The sequence below is a fragment of the Pelobates fuscus genome, chromosome 1 (assembly GCF_036172605.1).
Source record: "Pelobates fuscus isolate aPelFus1 chromosome 1, aPelFus1.pri, whole genome shotgun sequence".
Classification (NCBI taxonomy): Eukaryota; Metazoa; Chordata; class Amphibia; order Anura; family Pelobatidae; genus Pelobates; species Pelobates fuscus.
The window spans coordinates 124,529,273-124,554,861 of NC_086317.1; the positions used below are offsets into that span (position 1 = coordinate 124,529,273).

Genomic DNA, 25,589 nt, shown 5'->3' on the forward strand with positions numbered 1-25,589 from the left:
TATCAACAAAACATCATGGAACTTTCATAACATGCTACTAGCCACCTGTAGTGTGATACAGAGGTCTGCTGAGACTTGCAATCCAGATGTCCCTAATATTGAGTCAGACCTCAGATTCATCATACATACCCATTAGGTTGGCCATTCATTACCCATAAACATTTTTAGTTCAAGATTATAAGAACATACATCAGTTTGTAAGACTGATGCTTCCATTATCACTTGGGATGATTGGATGTATAACATGTATAAACTCACAACTATAGAATAACTGGGATGTTCAAAATGTATAAATGAGTATCACCAATGATTCATAATTCATTTTAACATTCCAAAACATGAACATGTCGCTCTTTATTGAGCTCTCTTTAACCCCTTAAGGACACATGTCATGATTCCCTTTTATTCCATAAGTTTGGTCCATAAGGGGTTAAAGCAGCTTTGCCATATCAGAAATAAGTTTCATAAATATCAAATTTTTTTATTACATACTCAGATTGACTGTATTGGAATTTCTCTGAGAGTACAGCACGGACACAGGCTCCCGCAAGTGGATGCGCCAAAAGCCGCAGAAGAGCGGACAGAAGAGCATGGCAGCACCAGTGTGTGACAGGTTCAGCTAAGTAAATCTAACCTATCCCTCTCCCCCATGGCCACCAGACCCCAAGCAGCGACGTGTTTACAAATTATGCAAAGTCCCCACAACATGAAAGAGAAGCTTCAACTGAAGGCACTGAGGTTTATCACTCATTTATATCATATACTTGCTTTCATTTTGTTCACAGACTTGCAGACTGATTATGAAAAGAGCAAAGAAACATTGTAGCATTAGGACAAGACACTTTATAAAGTGTGAGTGCAGATCGTTATAGCTAGTGTCATGAAGTCCTGATGCCTTGCTTACACACACAAAACGAAAAGTGAATGTTTTGCCTGACTTCCAACAACAAATGAAGTTTATGGTCAGTCTTTCCCAAACCATTCCTATGTGTAGTTTAGTTAGTGAACAATGGCTTGTGCTATTTTGCCAAAACTGGTTGTATAGGTCCTTATCTCAAGTTCATGCTTGCCTACTTTTTCTTCTTCAAGCCTAATCAAGAAATAGATTGCCTTCTATATAGTTATATCTGTGTTAAAGCAGCATGGTCAGGTTTTATTTTTCCCCTTATGCACTTAATACCCACATTTGCACTTGTCTTTGTTTATTAGTATTATCTTTTCTTCCAGGTGCTATTATCTTATTTTCTGGGAGAGATTTTTTTTAATGACCAGACCGTTTTACGATTTTACATTTCTGCGGTGTTTGTGTTTAGCTGTAATTTTCCTCTTACTCATTTACAGTACCCACACATATCATATACTGTTTTCTCGCCATTAAATGGTCTTTCTAAAGATACCATTATTTTCATCATATAATTTACTATAAAAAAATAAATTATAAAATAGGATTTTTAAACAAAACGCACTTTCTAACTTTGACACACAAAATCTGTTACACATGTACAACCGCCAAATAACACAAGTGCTAAATTTTGCATTTTTTGCAAATGGTATATCATGTGGGTAATTCTCATTCCTGGCAAATTTCAACGTGAAAAAAAAATAAAATTTTTTTTTACGAAAGTCAAGCCTTATATTTGAACCTGTAAACTTTCGAAAACACAATAAAACCTGTAAATAGGGGTACGGTTAGACTTTGCCGAACACAAATATTAGTGTTTCAAAACAGTAAAACGTATGACAATGATTTCATCAGTGAAAGTGACAAAAAGGAATGTTTTAAAAACAAATCCTATAAAGTGACAGTGCTGCTTTAACACAATCATCAAATGTGTCTAGCAAAAGATAATAAAGTTATGAAAACCAATAAAACTGAACTGGAATTTATTTAAAAATGGATATACAAAGGTTACGGAACTTTTAACCTAGTGGTGATGAAACAACTGAATAACACATTAAAATACACTACGTGAAATTAGTTCATGGATTTGTAGATAACTAAGGTACATTACACATTCATTCAGTAATTTATCATTTAGCCAAAAATGTATAAAATCAACAAAGAATGCTGTACTCTGGCAAAGTTAGATGAGGTTTCTATGGAAACAATGTTTCACAAGATTGGCATAATGACAGTCAGGAGGGGATAAATATTATTTGCAAAGTGCATTATTGCAGGTTTCCAGTGTCTCCACCTCAAATCCTTCATAAGTGTAGCTTGTCACTAGAAACTAATATATACATATATATATATATATATATATATATATATATATATATATATATATATATATATATATATATATATATATATATATATAGTGATTTATCTAAATTAAGTTGGCACACTCTTGCCTACTTATTGAACCCCATAGTGAGCCTCCAACGCCAATCCTAAGGTCCCCCCCAGGACTCCCCATTCATACAACTGGCTTGAAAAAGGTCAATATTTTTACAGATAGAATACCAAATTTGATTAAAACAAACAAAAACACCAGTCAGGCATTTGCTAATAGAGCAGTAAAATAAATAAATTGATGACATTTTCTCTTAAAGCGGCACTATATTGAAGCAGTGTTTACATTACAGTTTAAGGATACCTTTAGTGGACACTCCTCAGAATGCTACTAGAGGTGACGATGTTACGGCTCCTCTTTGAGCCTTTATCAAGTCAAGTAGACTTGCTAAAGGCTCAGAGAAGTGAAACGTCTCTACTTCCTTGTTTCAAATAAAAAGACTGCCTTTTAGAAGCTCAGGTGTGCCTGGATATTTCTTTTTTTCCCCCTTTGATGTCAGGGATAGGCCCTCTCTTTCTGGAGCACCCTGCATTAAGTATTAAGTATTGTCTAGTGCAGGGGTAGGCAACCTACGGCACTAGTGCCATGCACGGCACTCGAGGTGTCTTTGCACGGCACTCAAGGCTGCTAGAGTCAAACAGGCTCTGGCCTATCAGGAGTCCCAGTAAAACTTTAGATATCTGCTAATCCGAAAAGGTGGTGAAGGACAATCCTAAATGTATGCATTGCAACACGTAGAGGTAGTGATCTCAGATCACTTCCTCCCAGCACTTGTGAATAGGAAGCCACACTGTAGTAGAGCAGCCCGCAGTTGCTGTTGCAGCTCCTGTCCTTGACATGTACCTGGCCGGACTAGTCCCCACTGGACCCCAGGGAAGTCACCCACACTGCTAGATATACACAGAAATGCAGAATAACCCTCCCCTCATACAAATAATACGGACAGCCCACACACAAACATACACACAATCCGCACAAACGAAACACCACTAACAATCCAGATACATGCACACAACCCCACATGCAATACCCCAAACAGCCCCCACACACTACCAAACACACACTTTGACATATCCATCCACACACACACACAATTCCACAAGCAGCACCCATACACAGCTTACATTCATATGTATCATACACAATACCATAAACTACTCATGAACATAAACAATATAATAGCTCATATACGCAGGGCCTTCTTTAACGCGGGGCAAACTGGGCAGCTGCACCGTGAGCCCTGCTGGCCTCAACTATTTCTAACCCTCTGGCTGGTAATCTGCACACTAAGCAGGCCCACCGGGTGGCCCATGCACAAAGGACCACCCGCTGGGCTTCTGTCAGCAGGGACCCGGTCACACGCTGAGGTGCTTTAACAGCACGAGCGGGCCCCTTGCTTTTCGGCAGCAGGCTGGGAGGAAGTGACGGCCACGCATCACTTCCTCCCACAAAGAGAGGAGCGCGCAGGAAAGAAGAGTAGGCAGATTGGAGGGGGGCTGGCCAAGAGCTCTAGACCCCAACTCCCAACTCCCAACGCCTTCAGCCACCAGCAGGAAAGGTAGGAAACTGGAGGGTGAGTTTTAAAGTGTATGTGTGTGTGTCAGCGTGTGTGTGTGTCAGCGTGTGTGTGTGTCAGCGTGTGTGTGTGTCAGCGTGTGTGTGTGTCAGCGTGTGTGTGTGTCAGCGTGTGTGTGTGTCAGCGTGTGTGTGTGTCAGCGTGTGTGTGTGTCAGCGTGTGTGTGTGTCAGCGTGTGTGTGTGTCAGCGTGTGTGTGTCAGCGTGTGTGTGTCAGCGTGTGTGTGTCAGCGTGTGTGTGTCAGCGTGTGTGTGTCAGCGTGTGTGTGTCAGCGTGTGTGTGTCAGCGTGTGTGTGTCAGCGTGTGTGTGTCAGCGTGTGTGTGTCAGCGTGTGTGTGTCAGCGTGTGTGTGTCAGCGTGTGTGTGTCAGCGTGTGTGTGTCAGCGTGTGTGTGTCAGCGTGTGTGTGTCAGCGTGTGTGTGTCAGCGTGTGTGTGTCAGCGTGTGTGTGTCAGCGTGTGTGTGTCAGCGTGTGTGTGTCAGCGTGTGTGTGTCAGCGTGTGTGTGTCAGCGTGTGTGTGTCAGCGTGTGTGTGTCAGCGTGTGTGTGTCAGCGTGTGTGTGTCAGCGTGTGTGTGTCAGCGTGTGTGTGTCAGCGTGTGTGTGTCAGCGTGTGTGTGTCAGCGTGTGTGTGTCAGCGTGTGTGTGTCAGCGTGTGTGTGTCAGCGTGTGTGTGTCAGCGTGTGTGTGTCAGCGTGTGTGTGTCAGCGTGTGTGTGTCAGCGTGTGTGTGTCAGCGTGTGTGTGTCAGCGTGTGTGTGTCAGCGTGTGTGTGTCAGCGTGTGTGTGTCAGCGTGTGTGTGTCAGCGTGTGTGTGTCAGCGTGTGTGTGTCAGCGTGTGTGTGTCAGCGTGTGTGTGTCAGCGTGTGTGTGTCAGCGTGTGTGTGTCAGCGTGTGTGTGTCAGCGTGTCTTTGTGTGTCAGCGTGTCTTTGTGTGTCAGCGTGTCTTTGTGTGTCAGCGTGTCTTTGTGTGTCAGCGTGTCTTTGTGTGTCAGCGTGTCTTTGTGTGTCAGCATGTCTTTGTGTGTCAGCATGTCTTTGTGTGTCAGCATGTCTTTGTGTGTCAGCATGTCTTTGTGTGTCAGCATGTCTTTGTGTGTCAGCATGTCTTTGTGTGTCAGCATGTCTTTGTGTGTCAGCATGTCTTTGTGTGTCAGCATGTCTTTGTGTGTCAGCATGTCTTTGTGTGTCAGCATGTCTTTGTGTGTCAGCATGTCTTTGTGTGTCAGCATGTCTTTGTGTGTCAGCATGTCTTTGTGTGTCAGCATGTCTTTGTGTGTCAGCATGTCTTTGTGTGTCAGCATGTCTTTGTGTGTCAGCATGTCTTTGTGTGTCAGCATGTCTTTGTGTGTCAGGGATGGAGGGGAGCCCCAGTGTTCAAATAAATATTGTCCACAAAATTCCCAATTGTCCACAAAAGTCAGGTCACATTTCCAAATGCTATGTAATTAGACACACAAGACAAGAGCAAAGAACACTAGAAAATACATAGGGGGAACAGTGTGCATCTTCCCCAATGTTTAGTACCGAAAGCTTACAGTATACACTTCTCATAACAAAATCCTATTTTTTACACATGCATTTCCATCTGTAATTTTTTGCTTATAGGACAGTTAGATTATATATCAGGTCTTGTGCTGCTAGTCAAACCTTTAAAACAAAAAAAAGTTACTCCGCACTGCAGGAATGGAGAGGTGCATAGTGCATTCAGCACTAGCAAAGTTCAGCCTGCCAAGGCTAGGACTTTAATTCGCCAACAGCATGTACGGCTGAACGTTCTAAGAAGGCAAAATATTGCAATTGGACAAGCATGTATAAAAAAAACAAAAAACACTCTTTTATGAAGTTTGACAATTACATAAAGTGTTTAACAGGTACCGCTCCCCACCTTTTCTACATCAACCAGAGAGCCGGAAGCCGGAGATCCCCTTGATCAAACCGTGCAATGCCTGGCTGAGCTCAGACAGAGAGCTTCCGGACCCCAGATTAGAAGTCAATCTATTCTAAAAAAAAGTGTTTGACTATTTATAATTGGGGAAGTGCCAGGGCTGTACTGTAGTGGCTATAGTGCTTGGAGTGTTCCCTCAATAAGTCCAACGAGAACAGTATTAAAAATTAAAGATGGCTGATGCCACTAAAAATACAACATTGTCAGCAAAGAGGAACTTGACACTAAAGTCAATTTGAAGTTCACAAGCAAGACTAACTATCAGGATGCCACAGAAGTGCTGGCTTAAAAATGTTGACAAATCTTTAATGCTGCATTTTGAGAGCTTCACAAATCAGAAAATCAAGACAGATCTGAACATTTGGAAACCACTCGTATCAAAAGCCATTGAAATAAAATCTTTAAATTACTGTCAGGATACAGAAATAAGACTGGAAACGGCAGAATATATATGATTGCACATGATCACATAGAATGATATGGCCACATGAAATGCTCAGCATTAGAGATGCTGACTGTCAGACTTCCTTGCCACCCACTCATGCACTGCTAAGGTGAATAGGAACGAGTATATAGATGAATAGAATATAAAACGGGAACTTGAAAAAACAGTGGGAAAGTGGACAGTGTTACAAGATAAAGCATAATAGTATGTTTTATCTATAGGCACCCAAACCACTTCAGCTCATTGAAGTGGTCTTGGTTCAGTGTCCCAGCAAGCTTAATCTTGAGCAGGTGATTATGGCAGTTTTTAATAAACTGCAATAATTACCTGCTAGGGTTAACGCCTCCTCTAGTGGCCGTCTACCAGACAGTCACTAGAGGGACTTCAGGGTGGTTAGGAGACTTTTGGTCACCATTACGCTATGCATGAGGAATTCCAGCATCACCGAAATCCCCATAGGAAGGCATTGGAGGGGAGGAGGGGTATGTGTAGAGGGGGAGGGGGAACAAGTAGCTCTAGTGCCAAGAAAATTTAGTTGTTTTCCTGGCACTAGCTTCACTTTAATGTTTATATCAAAACCAAACACAGCAATACCAGTTAAAGCTTGAAACAGAACTTTACCCCTCTGTTTGCAAAGAGGTAAGAAATTCTTCCAAGTGCCCCTATGAGGGGCCCAAATTCCCCTCCCCCTCTTTTTTTCCCCCAAGGTCCCTCTTTTCTAGAACTATACATTGCTGATGTGTCTGAATGTACAACAACGCTCCACAGCAATAATGCTCACAGTAATGAGTCTTTAAACTACAATAAATGTGTTTAGAAATCAGTCAGTGGAAATAAGATTATTATTAGTAAATCACTATCAGTAAGAGGGATAAGACCCTGGAATGGTCTACCTGCATGCTTCTCTGCTTCGTATTCAGTACTGGATATTCCAGATGCCCAAAACTGATCACAGTTTCAGGAGCCCTCTGTACAGGGTGAGCTGGGAAATCCTAAGATGTCAGTGCGGACGGTTGTAGAGGGAATACCTCAAAAGGTGGAATTAGTGGGTAAGAATAGGTGAAAAGGTATACATGTTAGGTGTCATTGTACTTCCAAAAAGAAGCAGAATTCAAATATGGGGTGTCTGCTGCAGTTGTAAAATAAAAAAATAAAAAACTGGTTCTGGGAATTTTATTCATATTTAAAATTGTGTTATGTATAAATATAGCTTAGCCCAATTTCTCCTTTAAATTTTATTTTATAATATTTACGGTGCACTGAAACAGAAAGGGAAAAGTTGTGGTAGAAATGATACCGATTGTACAGCACTACAGAGTTTGCTGGCTCTATATAAATAAAATAATAATAATGAACACATGGCTGAAGTGCCAAAAAGGCCTTGGTCACAAACATGTTGCATCCCAACACATCCTGGTCTATAAGGGGTTAATATAGGCTCACCAATGCAAATACAAGGTTTTAGGAGTCACTGAGGCATTCCTGTTACTTTAAAGCACTAGATTTTTGTAGAAATTCAATGAATTGAAGACAATAAAACAGAGATATAGTGATGCAGTGATCAAAACTGTCATCTAAAAAAACTGTTAACTGTTCTAGCAACCTACTTTTTTCCCGTACATGAAATACAGCCTTCCTGTACCTCTTGTGCCACTTTACTCCACTCCCTCTAGTCTAGAATGTAAGTGCGTTTAAGCAGGACCCTCAACACTAGGTGTCCAGCTCGTCTCGTTGCAAATACATGTTTAATAGCCCACCTATTGAACAGCGCTAGGGAAGTTGCTGGCGCTTTATAAAAAATAATCAAAGCAAACACCACAAAGCCCTGCTTGGACTTTTAAAATTAGAAAATGCCAAATAAGTAAATAAAGAAAATAAAAACTAAAAGATCATAAAAGAAATTATTCTTCAAAATGAAAAAAAAAAACAAAAAAAAAAAACCCACAAATAAATTTAGATTAACTAAAGCTAAATTCTACTAATGTAAAAACACCCCCAAAAAGGTTTATGTTAAGGAGAATAACCACCCCCCCCCCCTCCCAAAAAAAGGAAAAAAAAAATGAATAAAATATATTTCAATGAATAGAAAATAAACACGTGAGAGTGTATTTACTAAACCCCTAACTGCAGCAAACAGCAACTTTGAGGCCACTAGAGCTTATGGAAAATGTCACCAATTCAGTTATATTTGACAGTTTGACTATGGAAACCTGAATTATCTTTTCAAATTTCAATTCACAGCAATTTCAAGTTTAGGAAATAAGCCCCTGTCATATGGACTTTTGGGTTAAAAAAAAAATAATTTTTTTTTTTGTTCATTAAACACAAATATGTCGTTTACAGAAAACAAAAATTGACAAATTTAAAAAGTGCTTAGTTAAAGCATGACCCTTTTATCCTAAATACTGCAACTAAGTTGTCATGTCCCAACAATTCAGTGTTTATTTAATAAACCTTTAAGTCATGTAATGCAAGTATTACAAAGTGCATTTAAAAGTATACGATTTCTTGCTACTCAATATAGTGTGTTTGGTGTAAGGGTTGTTGCTAGCTCATGCCTAGGTTGAACAGCTGATTTGTGAAAAAAATAAAAAAAGAGAGAAGGATTTAACTGTTCGAGTGCTTTCAACAGCAACTAAATGCTGCTTTACTCTAACACACTGTTCTATGCTTGCACAACGTGCAGGGCATTTTAGCCAAGTCTGGTATGAAAAATCTAACACACAGAGCAAAGGAAATAACCAACAAGTTCCAACATGTTTATAATCCACTGTACAATAGCTAAATCTACTTTAATAACTTGTATCCACTTTTACGACGCTTGCCAGTCTTTTAAAGTTCTGGAAACAAAAGGAATTTTATGCAGATCAAACTTATTAAAAAGTTATGCTAAGAACAAAAAAAAAGAAGCTTACACTATATCAAAAACCTCCAGTATTACTGTTTGACAAGAAAGGATAAAGCTGTATATAGGTTTTATATATTTAACAAAAGCTTACCCGAAATGAACGTATTCGCAGAGCCCAGAATTTTAGCATGGCCATGAAAGCATATTGCTTTCCTGTACAGACATCTGACAAGTCAAAAAAGGAAGGCCAAACCCCTGAAGTTCTCTCTGCTACCAGCTGTTCCGGCAATTAGAAAATTTCCTGTGAGAGGAGAGTCAGAGATTGCAAGCAAAGGAGGCCTGATCCTTTTCCTCTGACCAAAAAAAAAAAAAAAAAATCATCATCTCAGCACAAAAGAAAAACAAAAACTGAAAGACTGCATGTCGCACAGGAGAGCTAAACAGGAAACTAGGATCTGACAAATGGCGGACAGCAATGTTCTTTCACAGACGCTTACACTGTAGTTAGCAGGAAGAAGTGACACATTGTATTCCAAAGTTGACATTAAGCAAATAAAACAACCAAACGTTCTGAATCACTGTATTCAGTATGATACGTCTGGGTACTTTAAGAGCTTTATAGAACTATCAAAGCTTAAAATTAAAATGATCAGATACACAAAACAATTAAACCAATCATTCCCTGCTATAAATTAGAGTTGTCAGATCAGCCATGTTTTCTTCGACATGCTTACTTTACATATGTAAAACGCATATTCTTCGACATGCTTACTTTACATATGTAAAACGCATATTTTATTATTTATATAGCACCAACAGATTCCGTAGCGCTGTACAAAGGATAATTTGCAGCAGAAAGGGAAATTACATTTATTAATTAGCATGGAATTCCAAAAGGACTACACCTTAATCAAAATCCCAGATTAACAAATTCTACATAATACAGCATAGCACTTTTAATTTACTGCACATCAACATGAAGAAGTTAAGTTTGTCTAGGAAGACAGCCATATTGAATGCTTCACTGTAAGGATCTTAGCAGGTGTGTGTGTAATGTGCATTCAATTCTCAGCACACTTAAAGAGAAGAACATTAATTCAATAAGTCATCAATATCATTCAATAACCTGTTCTTTTCTGTACATGTCTGCACATATCTATCACTCATTTATCAGTCCTAATTTTCAATTTATATGGGTGAGGTGAAGCAGCTACTTTGGCTGGTATGTAACAGAATAATTTGTAGAGATCATTGAGGTTGCCAATGTTCTGCCTGACACTTGAAATGTCTGCATTCGGTTTAGTCATGCCCTGCAGTATGTGACATTTATAAGTGCCCAAAGTGAAATCAACTGAACACTAAGCACCATAACCACTACAGCCTGCTGTAATGGTTAGGGTGCCATATTTAGAATGGTGTAACAACGTACCTAGAGAAGCAGTAATGCTGTGTACACACCCCCTTAACATTGTCAGGTGCTGATAGAAGTGGGTAATGAGGGTGGGGAGTCACTGGTTCTGCCAAATGGGGTGGAGGAGGCAAATCTGTCCAGGAAGGGAGGGGAGTGGAAGGGGAGTCTAAATTACTGGCTGGCCAGCCAGGTGTAAACGCAGGCCAGGCTGTCTGCCAACCAAGCAGGCCCATCCCCCTGAGGGCAGGACTTGCAAGAAGCCCTGTTTCAGTGCGCTCTGCAGGGTCCTAATGCCCTGAATGCAGCGCAAGCATGTCTAATGATTTGCTCGCACTACACTTTTTGTGGAAAGTTCACGGATGTCCCCAAAAAGCAGGAAACAAAGCTGGGACAGAACTCTAAAATCGGGGCTGTCCCACCAAAATCAGGATGGTTGGGAGGAATGTGTTTGGGTGTCCAGGTGACCCAGGTAAAGTTGTCAAACTGTTCATCGATGATTTGAAAACGGACACTGAAGGTGCCCAAACACTCCTGGCAACATAACTATTAGCCTAAGTATCATGACATGGATACGTTTCAAACCATTGTAGCTTTGGTATCAAATGTTCTAAATTTATGTGGACAATCTTTTAAAAAGAAAAATTCAATCCAGACACTGCACTGCAATAGGATGTACGATTGGCTAAATATGATGGGGTGCATTCACTAAACATTTTACTAAAAATATACCCGAATTGCAACATTTTGACTAATGTCACTCTGTAGATTCCCCCCCCCCCAATATGACTATTTTGACCTAAAGTGCAGATTGGATTTCCGGTCACTATAATCCACTCTTTAGTGAATAAACCCATAATGTTTAGCTTTCATACTGGAAATACTATTACCTACTTATTAAGGAAATAATCTCCAGCTGCTTATGACCTGTTAAGTGGGTTATAATGAATGTAAAGTATTTAACTGCACTCCAAGAGTCCCACTAAGTGATGCCTTGAATAAAACCTACGCTTGGCAAGTGTTGTAAAAATCACTAATAGTGGAAAGGAGCGGAAATGCATTCTAAATCAAAAGATTACGGGGCCAAACACTTCAATTAAAAAAAAAAATCCTAACACAAATGAAATGCACGTCCATTAATCAGAAAACCAAACAAAGTGGTGCAAAAAAAATAAATAAAAATTGGACGCATTTAACACAATTATATGATTTTCATTTGGCAACTGCTATTAGCGGTCAGAAAAGTAATAATATATTTATTGAAGGTAATTATAGTACGGTATATAAAATAAGGATGCTGCTGGCAGGGGTTAAAATTAAAATAAAAAGCTAGCCTCATTAAATGTTAAAAAGGAACGGTCACAAGAAGAAGCAGTTCCTCATTCCTTCATCCCAATAAACACTATCTCAGCATTTGCTTGGGTGAATAATGCCATATAGATAAATCAATTATAAAATACATTTTTGTACTAACCTCAGCTGCAATTACATACTGCAGCATTTCTGCTGTCCCACGATGCCTCAGGCACAGACACACTAGTGAACTCTAGCATCTAAAGAAGAGATTTCTTTAAGAGTACAAGTGCACTCACAGTGTTTCTACATTAGTGCTGTACACATGCAGGAGCAGTTAACTAGTGAACTCACTGACCTATTCACATTGGCCAGAAAAGTATGTCAGTAAAACCATAAAAATATATAGCAGGAAAAAAATAATAATAATTGTTAACTATTTGGTTGTGTTAAAAATCAGTCCATTGAGAGTTCCTCTTTCATCACAACTTATAGGATACAGGCCCGCCGTGCCCATTTTAATAGATTATGGGAGTTGCACTTCAAATGTAGATCAACTGGTTGAACACTTTCGACCAAACTATAGTAGGCACAATCTAGAGACTTTATGGTTAAGATCAGGATTAAGGAACTGCACCATTCCAAGATTTTAGTATGTAATTAATAGTTCAAATAAAATGTTTGTTTTCCTTCTTTTAAGACATGGCTCTTAAAGCTTACTGTATTAATTTCATGACAATGCTATATGAAGTATATAGACAAGTTTTTGGATACTTGTAAAAAAACAAAACAAAAAAAAAAAACAGTTGTTAAAAAAATATGGCTTCACAAAGTATCCCTGTTTAATATATTTGGTAACGTGCATTGTAGAGATGCACATCTAGTCTGTAGGAAACTCTAGAAATACAACAGAGAAACCCTCTTGTAACAACAGTTGTACATGTTCTCTACAGTTCTGATTTGCGTGAATATATTGGATCGCAATCTGCTATGCACAATTAATACAATTTAGAATCAAGGAGGGCATGTTCAGCCAATATACTGTAGTTTGGGATCCTCCCAAGAGTTTCAGGGATTGGGGTGGTTTGCGTGTGAATGCAGACACAAAACAGGCCCATAGATCCCATCCACAACAAAACAAAACAAAAAAAAAAAAACAGATCATGAGGGCCTATAAAGTACACTAAGGGACAAACCGGAAAAATCCTCCTATGTGGACTATGTATATAAAGGATCCAAAACTCATATTCAAGAAAGTTTACAAAAATGTACAGTATATAACACATGTAGATATAGATAATCAGGAAAAATAATAATCATAATATCCAGAAACAACATACTTGGTATCTGAATGGCTACTGGATTTCTAGGTTCAATAAAAAAGCAGGTATACTTTATTGTAATAGTTTGTGAAGCATACACTTATACTGTAGATATGGGAAGTACTGATGCATCCCTGTACTCAACTGCACCAATCTTATTACATAACTAATTGAGAGGGGGAGAAAGAGGAGTCCCATATATAGCAAGCTCTGGGGACAAAACACACAAAAAATAAAATATTTCCAATGGTGGAATTCTTTCAAAAATAAGCCAATATATATTTAAAGTACAGCAAGCCAAACCACAAAGCAGGACTTTGTAGGGCATTGCTCTATGATTAGTGTGACTATATTAGCAATGGTGTCCATGTTAAGCAATGTTTCCCACAGTGAACATTCAGCCAGGCTCTGCAGTGTAACAAGACTGGCTTTGAGGAGAAATTATTAGTAACACGCACACAACACACCATACCACCCCTCTGTTTGAAAAGAAATGCAACTCATCCTTTTGAACAGGAAAGGATTTATTTATATCCAATACAAGATGCAGGATATGCAGAGACAGAGGGGGAAAAAAGAAGTATGTTTGAAGCAATCAGGGTCTAAAAAGCTTCTCTAGATAAATATGTTGCACTGGATGCTGAATCAGCAGTCTGAAAGGAAGGCTATTTCTAGATTTCTACCTAATGGAATAAGCTGTAGTTTGCTGAACATGTAATGGCCTATTGATTTTCTTTCCACAGTGTTATATGTTGCTACATTTTCCTGGACCACCATGTTCCATTTGTGAAATCTGATAATCATTACATGGTATAAATATATACTGAGCTTAACAAAAAGTTAAATTGAGATATATCAAGGTAAGGAACCTTGCCGTTCGTGGTAATTTGTTTCCTTCCCTATTGTCATGCATTGACATTTCTGGTGAATTTCATAAATCTAGTGTGCTCTATTATAGTAATAACCACACATACAATGTTTTTTTGCATTACCAGAGGACAAAATTGAGAACCATTTGCATTTGGACCGACTGCTCTGAACCATTCAATTGAGCTTTCAAGACAGCAGATTTATTCCTTAGCTAGATTTTTGAAAAGATGTAGCATTAAATTATAAACATGCCGTTAATTTCAATGAAATTGCCAGGCCCATGCCTCCTTTAGATAAAATAGCAGGACTTAAAGGGACACTGTAGGGACCCAGACCACTTCAGCTAATTGAAGTGGTCTGTGTGCTGTGGCCATTTTGCACTTAGTGTTGCAATGTAAAACATTGCAGTTCCAGAAGTCTGCCCTCTGTGGCTGCTTCCGGAATCCAAACTGACTTTTGGTCCGTTATCTGACGCTGGACGTCCTCACAGACCTCCAGCGTCAGTTTTAGCCATAGGGACGCATGCGCATTATGTCTCCCCCACCTGCGGATGTCGGCGGGGTAGGAGTGCGGACGGTGCCTGACCCAGTGCTGAGTGATATCGGCGCTGGATTCAGGTAAGCACTGCGGGAGGGGGCCTATTAACTCTATAGTGCCAGGAAAACGGCTATGTTTTCCTGGCACTATAGGATCCCTTTAAAATGTCACTAAAAGCATTATAACCACTACAGCCCAATGTGGTTATCATGCAAAATAGCTTAAACCATTTGCCAGTAAAGAGGTAAACTATTTTGCAACAATTTGGCCGGTGGCCAGAGATGCAGAAGCCGGAAGTTTCTCTCGCTGGCCATCCATTGACTGAGCGCATCACCTGCCCGCCCTCAGGTAAGGAGTTCAGTAGCTTGCCTAGGAATATGCACACACTTGATATCAGTCAGTCTGGAACTCTTGCGCTGGGCTGTAAATGACTCTGCTAGAGATAGTCACGTCACTGGCAGCAAAGGGGTTAAAGTTTGTATGTGTAGAGTTTCACTTTGAAACAATGCAAATTCAGACTCCAGGAACCATGACCACTTTAAAATAACTAAGAAGTCGGAGCAACATACACACACCCAAAAAAACAAAACAAAAAAACAACAACACACTTTTGGCATACTATATGCAATTGGTGTTCACATTGAATATTTGATGAATCCCTGTCATTATGTCTCAGCAATATGCAATGTTAGCGTTCTGAAGTGCTCTGTGCATGGGCTTAACGCCAGGACAGCATAAAAATAAATTTGGTCAAAACAAGAAAATGTATTTACACAGCAGGACACCATCTTAAAAACATATTTTTGTTTACCGTCATTTAAAATTCTGAAAGTGGCTTCAATAAAAATAATAAATCTCACTTGGCAACTAGTGGCAGTTTGAGGTCTTTTATCTGTTGTCGTCTATTTTGTGCAGTTTTACGTGACCATTCAGCTATTACAGTGTTTGGAACCTGCTAGAACAAGCTTTGTCACAGTTTGTGGTTGTGTAATAACGAAACATTCCAAAGCAGTTGGGATGAAGCAATGGTTGCATTAAACTTTTTTCAAATAATTTAAAATGTGAATTAAAGCTCTGGGAACCTTTTTGATCTTTACATATTAAAGAAACATTTGTTATTTATTCCTACATAAAGACAGTTCAAAGAATTATATTAAAAAGGTAACATTTGATTTTTATTTGTTTAATTCCATACCAAGAAAGTGTTGGCAAAGTTTTAAATGTGTATACTCTTACAATAAACAATGCTGGTGTAAATGTAATACCACAAGACAACCCTATGTAAACATACCTATAGTAAATATTAACACAATCCATCATAAATATTGTTTGTTCAATGACCATCTGTTAAAATCTGCAATCTTGCAGATTATAATTTTTTTTAATTATTATTTCTTTCCCACATCCATTTGAAGTTAACCATATTACCAACTAATCAACAGAGGAATGATTTTCTTAAATGTGTTTTTTTTTCCCACCCGTAATGTTGTGCTCGATATAGATATAGGATGTCATATGAAAGCCCTTCCTGTCAAAGGTATGATATTGGGGCACTTTAAGAGAAAACCTTAAAATTACAGTGGAACAAACTTATAGCTCAAATTCAAGGTTTTCTTTTGGTTCAGAACTTGGACAAATACCTCCATTCTTAAGGGGTTAAAAAGGTAATCATGATCTTACATATGCAGTTAAATGTATGGGACAGACACCAGTAAGAAGGAGAATGGAAATCAGAGTGCTAAAGCATAACAAAATGCATTATTTTTGGTCCGGTTCCAAGCACAGTCCAAAGCACAGGATATATGAACATCCGCTAGAAGGCTAAGATTTGTTTGGTCAGTGATCATGATGAAAAATCTTTCTGTGGCCAAATTTAAAAGCAGTCCAGCAATATTGTGCTACTGGTACAGCAAAGCTCATTTTAAAGCAAAAAAAAAAAATCAGTGTACAAAATCATAGCATTAAATGTAAACTTTATTTACAATTAGAGGTGTGCCACATTCTTTACTTCAAAAGTCTCTCAAAGAGTTGTGAGAGAGGCATGGAGCGAAAAAAAAAAAATAGGAGGTCGGGGGGGGGGGGGGGGACGACAAATTCCTGTTTCGTTAAAGAAAATGACGTGATTATAACCATCATTAAATACTGTTGGTTCTGTTGAAATGTCTACTCCATTTCAAAAGTAGGAATTACACGAAGAGGTGCTGGAACGGAGGAAAATAGAGTAAATATTTGTATTCCATATTGAATACACCATGCATCTTTATGAATATATAGAAGATATTTAACCCTTTAAGGACACATGACATGTGTGACATGTCATGATTCCCTTTTATTCCAGAAGTTTGGTCCTTAAGGGGTTAAAGCAAGGTTCATTTTAAATTAAGCAGATAACGACAACAGGAAATGCTCTTGTTGAATGCAGTGAACATCAGATCAAAGTCAGGTAAGTCTAGTTAACAATTCCGCTCAAGAGACCCATCATCCCCTCCTCCCCCCCAAAAATCTTTGTTTATAAATATTTAAGTGCCAAATTGTTAGTTTAGCACTAACATGGGATCAGGCAGAGAAATGATTACAAGAAGTTCTATTTTAAGGTTATTGTGAATGACATGTTTGTGTCTGTTTTTCTTAACAAGTTTCCCAAATTCATGCTTCTTCATTCTATCTAGAATAAATACAGTGTATGTAACTCAATAATATTTACAAAAAGAATAACTGCATTCCATTTTCAAAAACAGTTACTAGAAGACGGAGAGCATGTTGAAGATGTGTGAAATGTTATACAGTACTTTTCTGTATTTTAAAGTGGATCTGTCACTTTTCAGTGACAGCTGTGAAATTCAGGCATTGATCTATGGTGGCTCCAGTGGTCTTGCAGGATCCTCCATAGACCTCAGTGCAGTACTTACGTGCGAGAGTAAGACACAGACATGGATCTTGGCATATGAAGTGCCAAGAGACGAAGAAGACGACCAGGAAGACAATGGCGGAGGTTGTGAGCGTCATCTTAAGATAATTAAAACCTCCCTTTCTCTTGCACCCATGGGTCACATCAGATCTGCAACTTTTGGTAGCCTTTGCACAATATGCTTTATACTTTAAAATACAGATTTTTTTATCCTTAATTTACGTCATTCAATATGCAAAGTTATTGCTAATCATTTCAGTTTGTATTAGAGGAGTGCTGATGTTAATAGGAACCATATTTTTGGATTAAAAATAAATAAAATTGATCAGTTTATGGTTGTATTGGGGGTTAACCAAAATATGTCAACATTTGATAGCAAACCAATATAACCATTGGAGGTCATTGAGCGTATGGTAAAATACTAAGTTGTGATAGGGAACAAATGATGTCAGAATTTCTACCAAAGCTTCTATGACAGGAGGGGAAAAACACACAAGTATAAATAATAAAAAAATAAAAAAATATTGCTTTAATGAGAATAAAAAGAATAAAAGGTAAACAAAATACATGACAATGTCCTACAGTTCTGAAATAACGTCAGCACTTAATGTCCACTTAGGTTGCAGAGCAGCTACGGATATAAATCTGTTGATTGCATCATGATTAAGTAGGCACCAAACAGATTATTCCCTTCAATTAGATGACAGAACTGGACAGCAACATACACAAGTCAAAGATAAAATGTTATCATTAACCCCTTAAGGACCAAACTTCTGGAATAAAAGGGAATCATGACGTGTCACACATGTCATGTGTCCTTAAGGGGTTAAAGGACCACAATAGGCACCCAGACCACTTCAGCTTAATGAAGTGGTCTGGGTGCCAGGTCCAGCTAGGGTTAACTAATTGTTTTATAAACATAGCAGTTTCAGAGAAACTGCTATGTTTATCAATTAGTTAAGCCTTCCCCCTAATCCTCTAGTGGCTGTCTCACTGACAGCCGCTAGAGGCGCTTGCGTGATTCTCACTGTGAAAATCACAGTGAGAGCACGCAAGCGTCCATAGGAAAGCATTATGAATGCTTTCCTATGTGACCGGCTGAATGCGCGCGCAGCTCTTGCCGCGCGTGCGCATTCAGCCGACGGGGAGGAGAAGAGGCGGATCGGAGGAGGAGAGCAGGAGGAGAGCTCTCCGCCCAGCGCTGGAAAAAGGTAAGATTTAACCCCTTTCCAGAGCCGGGCGGGAGGGGGTCCCTGAGGGTGGGGGCACCCTCAGGGCACTCTAGTGCCAGGAAAACGAGTATGCTTTCCTGGCACTAGAGTGGTCCTTTAATGAAAAAGTGACATCACGGAGAGCAACCTAGAATGATGTCAGTATAAAAAAAGAAAATACATTATCAAATGAAACCTTGTTTTCAAGGTAAATTAGAACAGGTCAAAGCAGAACTTGTGCAATACACCGAAGAGGCAGTCAAGTGTTTGAAAACAGTGAAAGCAATTCACGAGTAAAGGCAGATTAAAAATAAACATCAACAAGTAAAAATCAAGCTAGAAGTTTTTTTGGTAAGCATTTATTTTGCTCCAAAGAACAAAGGTATTTTGGAATCACCTGGTATGGACAAGAACTTACCACACCCTTTACAAAGAAAACTAACAGACTTGTGGCAGCAGCTAAACAATATTGCTCTGAAGAATCAGAAAGTCAAGGCAGCAGGGCCGGATTAAGAGCACACTGGGCCTGGTGCTGACAATTATGATGGGTCTAATTACGAAATCGAAACGACCAAAAACACTAAAACAGTCATTCCTCCCAAGCGTCATGTATCTGATGGAGATGGTGCTGGAGGTAAACTCATAGGATGCAGCTATAAGAAAAAACATACTCTATGCTAATCTCTCTCTAATTTATGCTTTCATCTTTCAAGTAAATCCATAACCCCTAACAGCAGTGTCCAGTGAAGCAGGAAGTCAATGGGCAGGGTAAAAGGGTGGGCCACTGGTGCAAATCACGTGACCAGACCTGCCAAAAGGGGAGAACATGCCCAAAAAGGGGGCATGTCTGTCCAAAGAATTTGAAGGACAGCCTGGCATGAATGCATGTCAGGCTGCCCGCCAATCCTGCAGGCTGTCCAACTAAGGGCATACTATCCAGGCAGCACCCTGAGCTTGACATAAATGCATCTAATGATGCGCTCACTCCATGCTTTCTAAGGACTGTCCCCTAGCACTAGCTGGTCCACTTGTCTCCTTACCTTCTTACTAACAGGCAGAAGTTCCTGGTATATAGTCTGAGACAGAGAAAAGGTGTATGTAGTGAGTGTAGAAGAAAGGGGACATGCCACAGTGTTAGAGAGACTAACGTCTGCATTACCTAAACTAATTTTATTGTCAGCGAGTCCACCCAAGTTTTGTTCCCATACATCCCTCTTAAGCTTCCAAACTTAAAGGGACACTATAGTCACCAGAACAACTACAGCTTATTGTATTTGTTCTGGTAAGTATAATCATTCCATTCAGGCCTTTTGCAGTAAACACTGTATTTTCAGAGAAAATAACTCCACTGGCCACTCCTTAGATGGCTGCTAGAGGTGCAGCACTGCCATTTAGTGTCTCTACCCTCTGCATGCAGACACTGAACTTTCCTCATAGAGATGCATTGATTCAATTTATCTTTATGAGGAGATGCTGATTGGCCAGGGCTATGTTGGACTTGTGCTGGCTCTGCCCCTGACCTGCCTAGTTGACAGTGTCAGCCAAACTTATGGGGAAGTATTGTAATTTGCTCAGACCACCACTTCTGATGATGTCAGCCAACAGTCAGTTCAGAGGCAGAGCCAGCAGCAGACTTGAATACAAGTTATATTTTACTATACTTAGGGAGGCAAGAAGGGGCCAGGGTGGTGGTTTTAACATAATAGGGTCAGAAATACATGATTGTGTTCCTGACCCTATAGTGCTCCTTTAAGCAAGAGTATGTGAAGAGTAGTTAGGGTTGCCACCTTTCTTGGAAAAAATACCAGCCTTAATCATTTGTATAATCACAAGGAGTGACATCAGAGAAAATTCTGTAAAATCACCAACAAACTACTCACAGTTTGATTCTGCTGTATAGATGGATTGCTCCCAGTGTCTCAGTCTCGCAAGTCACCCAGTGTCTCAGGTTCCCTATGTATCACAGTGTCAGTGTCCCCATGTCGCCCAGTCCCCTAGTCTCCCAGTGTCTCAGTGTCCCCATTTCTCCCAGTGTCCCAATGTCTCAGTGTGTCCCCATGTCACTAGTATACTGGGGACACAGTGAGACATGGGGACACTGAGAGACATGGGGACACTGAGAGACATGGGGACACTAAGACATATAGGGAAACTGGGAGAAATAGGGACACAGACACTAGGGACACAGACACTGGGAGACATGGGGACACTGAAACATTTGGGGACACTAAGACACTAGGGACACAGAGACATGGGAACACAGACAGTGGGAGACTAGGGGACACTGGCTGGGAGACAGACACTTGGGGACACTGGGAGACATGGAGACAGTTGTGGACATAGACATGGGGACAATGGGACATATAGGGAAACTAGGCACACAGACACTAGGAACACAGACACTGGGAGACATGGGGACACTGAAACATTTGGGGACACTTAGACACTAGGGACACAGAGACATGGGAATACAGACACTGGGAGACTAGGGGACACTGGCTGGGAGACAGACACTTTGGGCACACTGGGAGACTTGGGGACACAGACACTAGATGGGGGAAATGGGAACACTGGGAGAAATCGGGACATAGTGTCTCAGCATCCCCATGTGTCTCAGCATCCCCATGTGTCTCAGCATCCCCATGTGTCTCAGCATCCCCATGTGTCTCAGCATCCCCATGTGTCTCAGCATCCCCATGTGTCTCAGCATCCCCATGTGTCTCAGCATCCCCATGTGTCTCAGCATCCCCATGTGTCTCAGCATCCCCATGTGTCTCAGCATCCCCATGTGTCTCAGCATCCCCATGTGTCTCAGCATCCCCATGTGTCTCAGCATCCCCATGTGTCTCAGCATCCCCATGTGTCTCAGCGTCCCCTAGTGTCAGCGTCCCCTAGTGTCAGTGTCCCCTAGTGTCAGTGTCCCCTAGTGTCAGTGTCCCCTAGTGTCAGTGTCCCCTAGTGTCAGTGTCCCCTAGTGTCAGTGTCCCCTAGTGTCAGTGTCCCCTAGTGTCTCAGTGTCCCCATGTTTTCCAGTGTCCCCAAGTGTCTCAGTGTCCCCATGTTTTCCAGTGTCCCCAAGTGTCTCAGTGTCCTCATGTTTTCCAGTGTCCCCAAGTGTCAGTGTTTCCAGGTTTCCCAGTGTCTGTGTCCCCATGTGTCCCCTAGTGTCTCAGTGTCCCCTAGTGTCTCAGTGTCCCCTAGTGTCTCAGTGTCCCCTAGTGTCTCAGTGTCCCCTAGTGTCTCAGTGTCCCCTAGTGTCTCAGTGTCCCCTAGTGTCTCAGTGTCCCCTAGTGTCTCAGTGTCCCCTAGTGTCTCAGTGTCCCCTAGTGTCTCAGTGTCCCCTAGTGTCTCAGTGTCCCCTAGTGTCTCAGTGTCCCCTAGTGTCTCAGTGTCCCCTAGTGTCTCAGTGTCCCCTAGTGTCTCAGTGTCCCCTAGTGTCTCAGTGTCCCCTAGTGTCTCAGTGTCCCCTAGTGTCTCAGTGTCCCCTAGTGTCTCAGTGTCCCCTAGTGTCTCAGTGTCCCCTAGTGTCTCAGTGTCCCCTAGTGTCTCAGTGTCCCCTAGTGTCTCAGTGTCCCCTAGTGTCTCAGTGTCCCCTAGTGTCTCAGTGTCCCCTAGTGTCTCAGTGTCCCCTAGTGTCTCAGTGTCCCCTAGTGTCTCAGTGTCCCCTAGTGTCTCAGTGTCCCCTAGTGTCTCAGTGTCCCCTAGTGTCTCAGTGTCCCCTAGTGTCTCAGTGTCCCCTAGTGTCTCAGTGTTCCCTAGTGTCTCAGTGTTCCCTAGTGTCTCAGTGTTCCCTAGTGTCTCAGTGTTCCCTAGTGTCTCAGTGTTCCCTAGTGTCTCAGTGTTCCCTAGTGTCTCAGTGTTCCCTAGTGTCTCAGTGTTCCCTAGTGTCTCAGTGTTCCCTAGTGTCTCAGTGTTCCCTAGTGTCTCAGTGTTCCCTAGTGTCTCAGTGTTCCCTAGTGTCTCAGTGTTCCCTAGTGTCTCAGTGTTCCCTAGTGTCTCAGTGTTCCCTAGTGTCTCAGTGTCCACATGTGTCCCTGCTGCCTTTCCCCCCATCCCTCACTTACCTGAGCTGTAGAGCTGCTGTCTGGACTCTCTGTGCTGTGTAGCTGCTCCCCCACTGATCAGTGAGTAGTAGAGAGAGGCAGGGATATGCTGTAACTTCCTATATCTGCCTCTCTCCACACACAGTGACCCTACTGGCCGGTGCTGGTATTGCAGAGTAATCTCCATTTATTTTGAGAAAAATACCTGCATTTGTATTACCGGTATTACTGCAATACCGGCACGGCCAGGCAGCTTCAAATACCGGCTGTGCAAGTAAAATACCAGTCAGATGGCAAACCTAAGAGTAGTGTGTAAAAAAAAAAAAAAAATTTTTTTTTTTTTTATTTTTTTTTTTAATGGGCCTATTCCATGGGCCTGGGCCTGGAGCTGCAGCTCCATCAGCCCCTATGTTAATCCGGCCCTGCAAGGCAGAAGCATGGTGCAAATTATACCACAGAAACTGAGCATGTCACACTCTGATGAAGAATGCACAGAACATACGCAGATATCCTACATTTCATAGCTTTACAGTTGCTCTGCAGCTCATACTTACGGTCTATTCACAACTCCAGTAGATATATTTCCTAAGAAAATGAGGAATGAGACCGAATAGAAAAACTCATGACACTCAAAAGAAACCATTTACGGAGCTGCTTTTTTGTATGATGAAGTGGTGATAGCACCAGGAAAGCCTAAGTCAACGCATTTTAGCATGCAACAGCTTCCAGTAGCTCTCCTGACCTAACCCATGTGTCAGCAGCTTTGTGTCTGAAGTAGTTGAGGCAGGGAGAGTTGCCCAGCAGATTCACAGGCAAGAAGTCAAACAAACAAAAAAACAGTGGTGCTGGGATAGTTCCTTAAAGGCACAGCCTAAGCAACAAAGATCCAGTGCAGCTGCAAGTTGTTTAGCTTGTGATAAAGAATACTGTTTTCTTTCACGGAATCCCCACAGTTCTAGAGGTGGTCAGACAGCTACTCTGGCCTTAGGATAAAAATAGGCTCAGTAATTTAATCTATTTTATATTCAGTGTCAGCATGTGTGCCATCTCTATACCAGATCGTAAGAAATCTGAGAATTCATTTAATGGAGCTACTGCATATATAAACCATGGCTAAAACCGCTACTAGAGCAGAGTCCATGGTTTATGCATTCAAATTTTATAACATGACAGGAGGCTTCATATTTTGCATAATCTTTCTTTACTCACTCCATATCAGCAAAGAAAAAAAAACGCAAGAAAACTGAGAACCAATCAAATATAAACAGTGACTATAAGAGCGAACACTCCGGCACTTTCGTCCTGCGAACGTCCACCTAGCGCGAACTTCTTCGTATGTGCGTTGCTTATTTGCCGCGCGTACTTACTCCCAAACGCCTAACCACTCGGTCCCAGTTTTGGTTCTGCGTCCGACTGCCGAACACTCGTTCATCTCCCAAACGTCGACAACGTGCCGGATTCCTGCGGAGATCACATTGTTCCCATTTTGGCTCTGTAATCTCGTGAGAACCGCACGGCCATCTTAGGTACTCTGGAATCCCCTCAGACGAAGCTGTCTCTCTCTGCTAGTGTTGAAAACTTCACTTTGCCTTCCACCTTCATACTGGGACCAGGCAGCAGGTTTGTACCTTGGGTTTGGTTAATACCAGTTGTGATCTCCCTTATCCTGGTTGGGGTGAGCCCCCTTTTTGTGCTGCTGAGCAGACCTGTGCATGCAGGCTTGGATTCTCCTGGATGTGCCCCAGTGACTTATAGCCTTCCCATCATATTGGCCTACTACTGGCAACTATCTGAACAGGCTATTTGAACACCTGTGACAAACCTCCCCCCGATTCCTAGGCCTCTGCTACCCTATGGTCTGAGATCACAGTTATTGCCGTACCCACTGAGAAGCCCAATTGTACTTTGGTTTAACCAGTCGACCTGCAGGCCATGATTGCCGGGGGGATGGAGAAGGCACTTTCCAAGGAGTTTCCCCTTTCCAAGACCCCACTAAGATGGCCCACCCAATCAAACTCATCACAGGGTGGATTCAGAGAACTGACACCTCCAGGGAACGCTCCTTCCCGGCCAAAAACCACTGGAAGGGTGAAAGCTCTACTGTCAAGAAGGGCAAAGACAAAGTTCCTCTCAAGCACGGAAGAGCCAAGGCGCAACCTGTCCAAGGACCTGCGCAGGTTCCCTCCTCGGATGAGGAGCAGGAGCCCACAAATGCGCTCTCTATTCTGGATGATTGGCAGGCGGAAGCGTCCGAATTGGATGAGGGCCCATGGGACTCCACAACTAGGTCTGACTCAGATTACTTAACAGAAATGTTTCTGGGTGAGCTCCAGAAAGAAAACCCTGTGACTGGCGGTAAGACTGAAGTGCTCCTGGACGCTTGCGGTTAACACATGTTTGACCCACGGAACATCTGCCACCCTCGCTCTGGTGACTGGTCACCTCCAGCACACAACCAAATTCATGCACTTTTTGCTCCATGAACCCCTTGACAAGGAGGTTAGGAAACGTATGTGGTCGGAATGCCCTCGCCCTGCGCTGGCCAATAAAGCGGCCTACACCTCGGAATCGGATCAGCTCATACTGACGTTTATGGCCTGTGGTGGCAAAGACCCTCGCAAAGGGGTCGAATGTGGCTTTAAAGGGGCATAGGATAAACTGCTGGATGCCATCGGGCCTCCCGGGTGATGTATTTGGCGGATGACGCTTATACTTGTGCAGATACTTTCACCTCAGATATGGAGCGCGAGTGGGCACGTGAGATGAGGGAGTGGGCACAGAGGTGCTTTTGCTTCCTCTGCAATACTACTGTGGCAGTCTCTTCGGAGAGACGCTGAGCAGCACTTTTCTGCGTAGACCAAAACTAGCTAGATCTCGGCACCAAAG

General features: G+C 41.6%; 1 protein-coding gene across 2 annotated transcripts in view; it reads right to left on the reverse strand.

Annotated features, from left to right (window-relative positions):
- RPS6KA3 (ribosomal protein S6 kinase A3) overlaps positions 1-25,589 on the reverse strand; it is a 153,003-nt gene that overhangs the window by 88,024 nt on the left and 39,390 nt on the right. The window contains exon 1 of one of the 2 annotated variants that reach the window (XM_063450208.1): positions 5,759-5,830. The exons of the other annotated variant lie outside the window; for it this stretch is intronic. The gene's annotated coding sequence lies outside the window, so the exon portion shown is untranslated. Of the gene's footprint in view, positions 1-5,758; positions 5,831-25,589 lie in introns of those variants that run through there. 2 annotated transcript variants of the gene reach the window in all.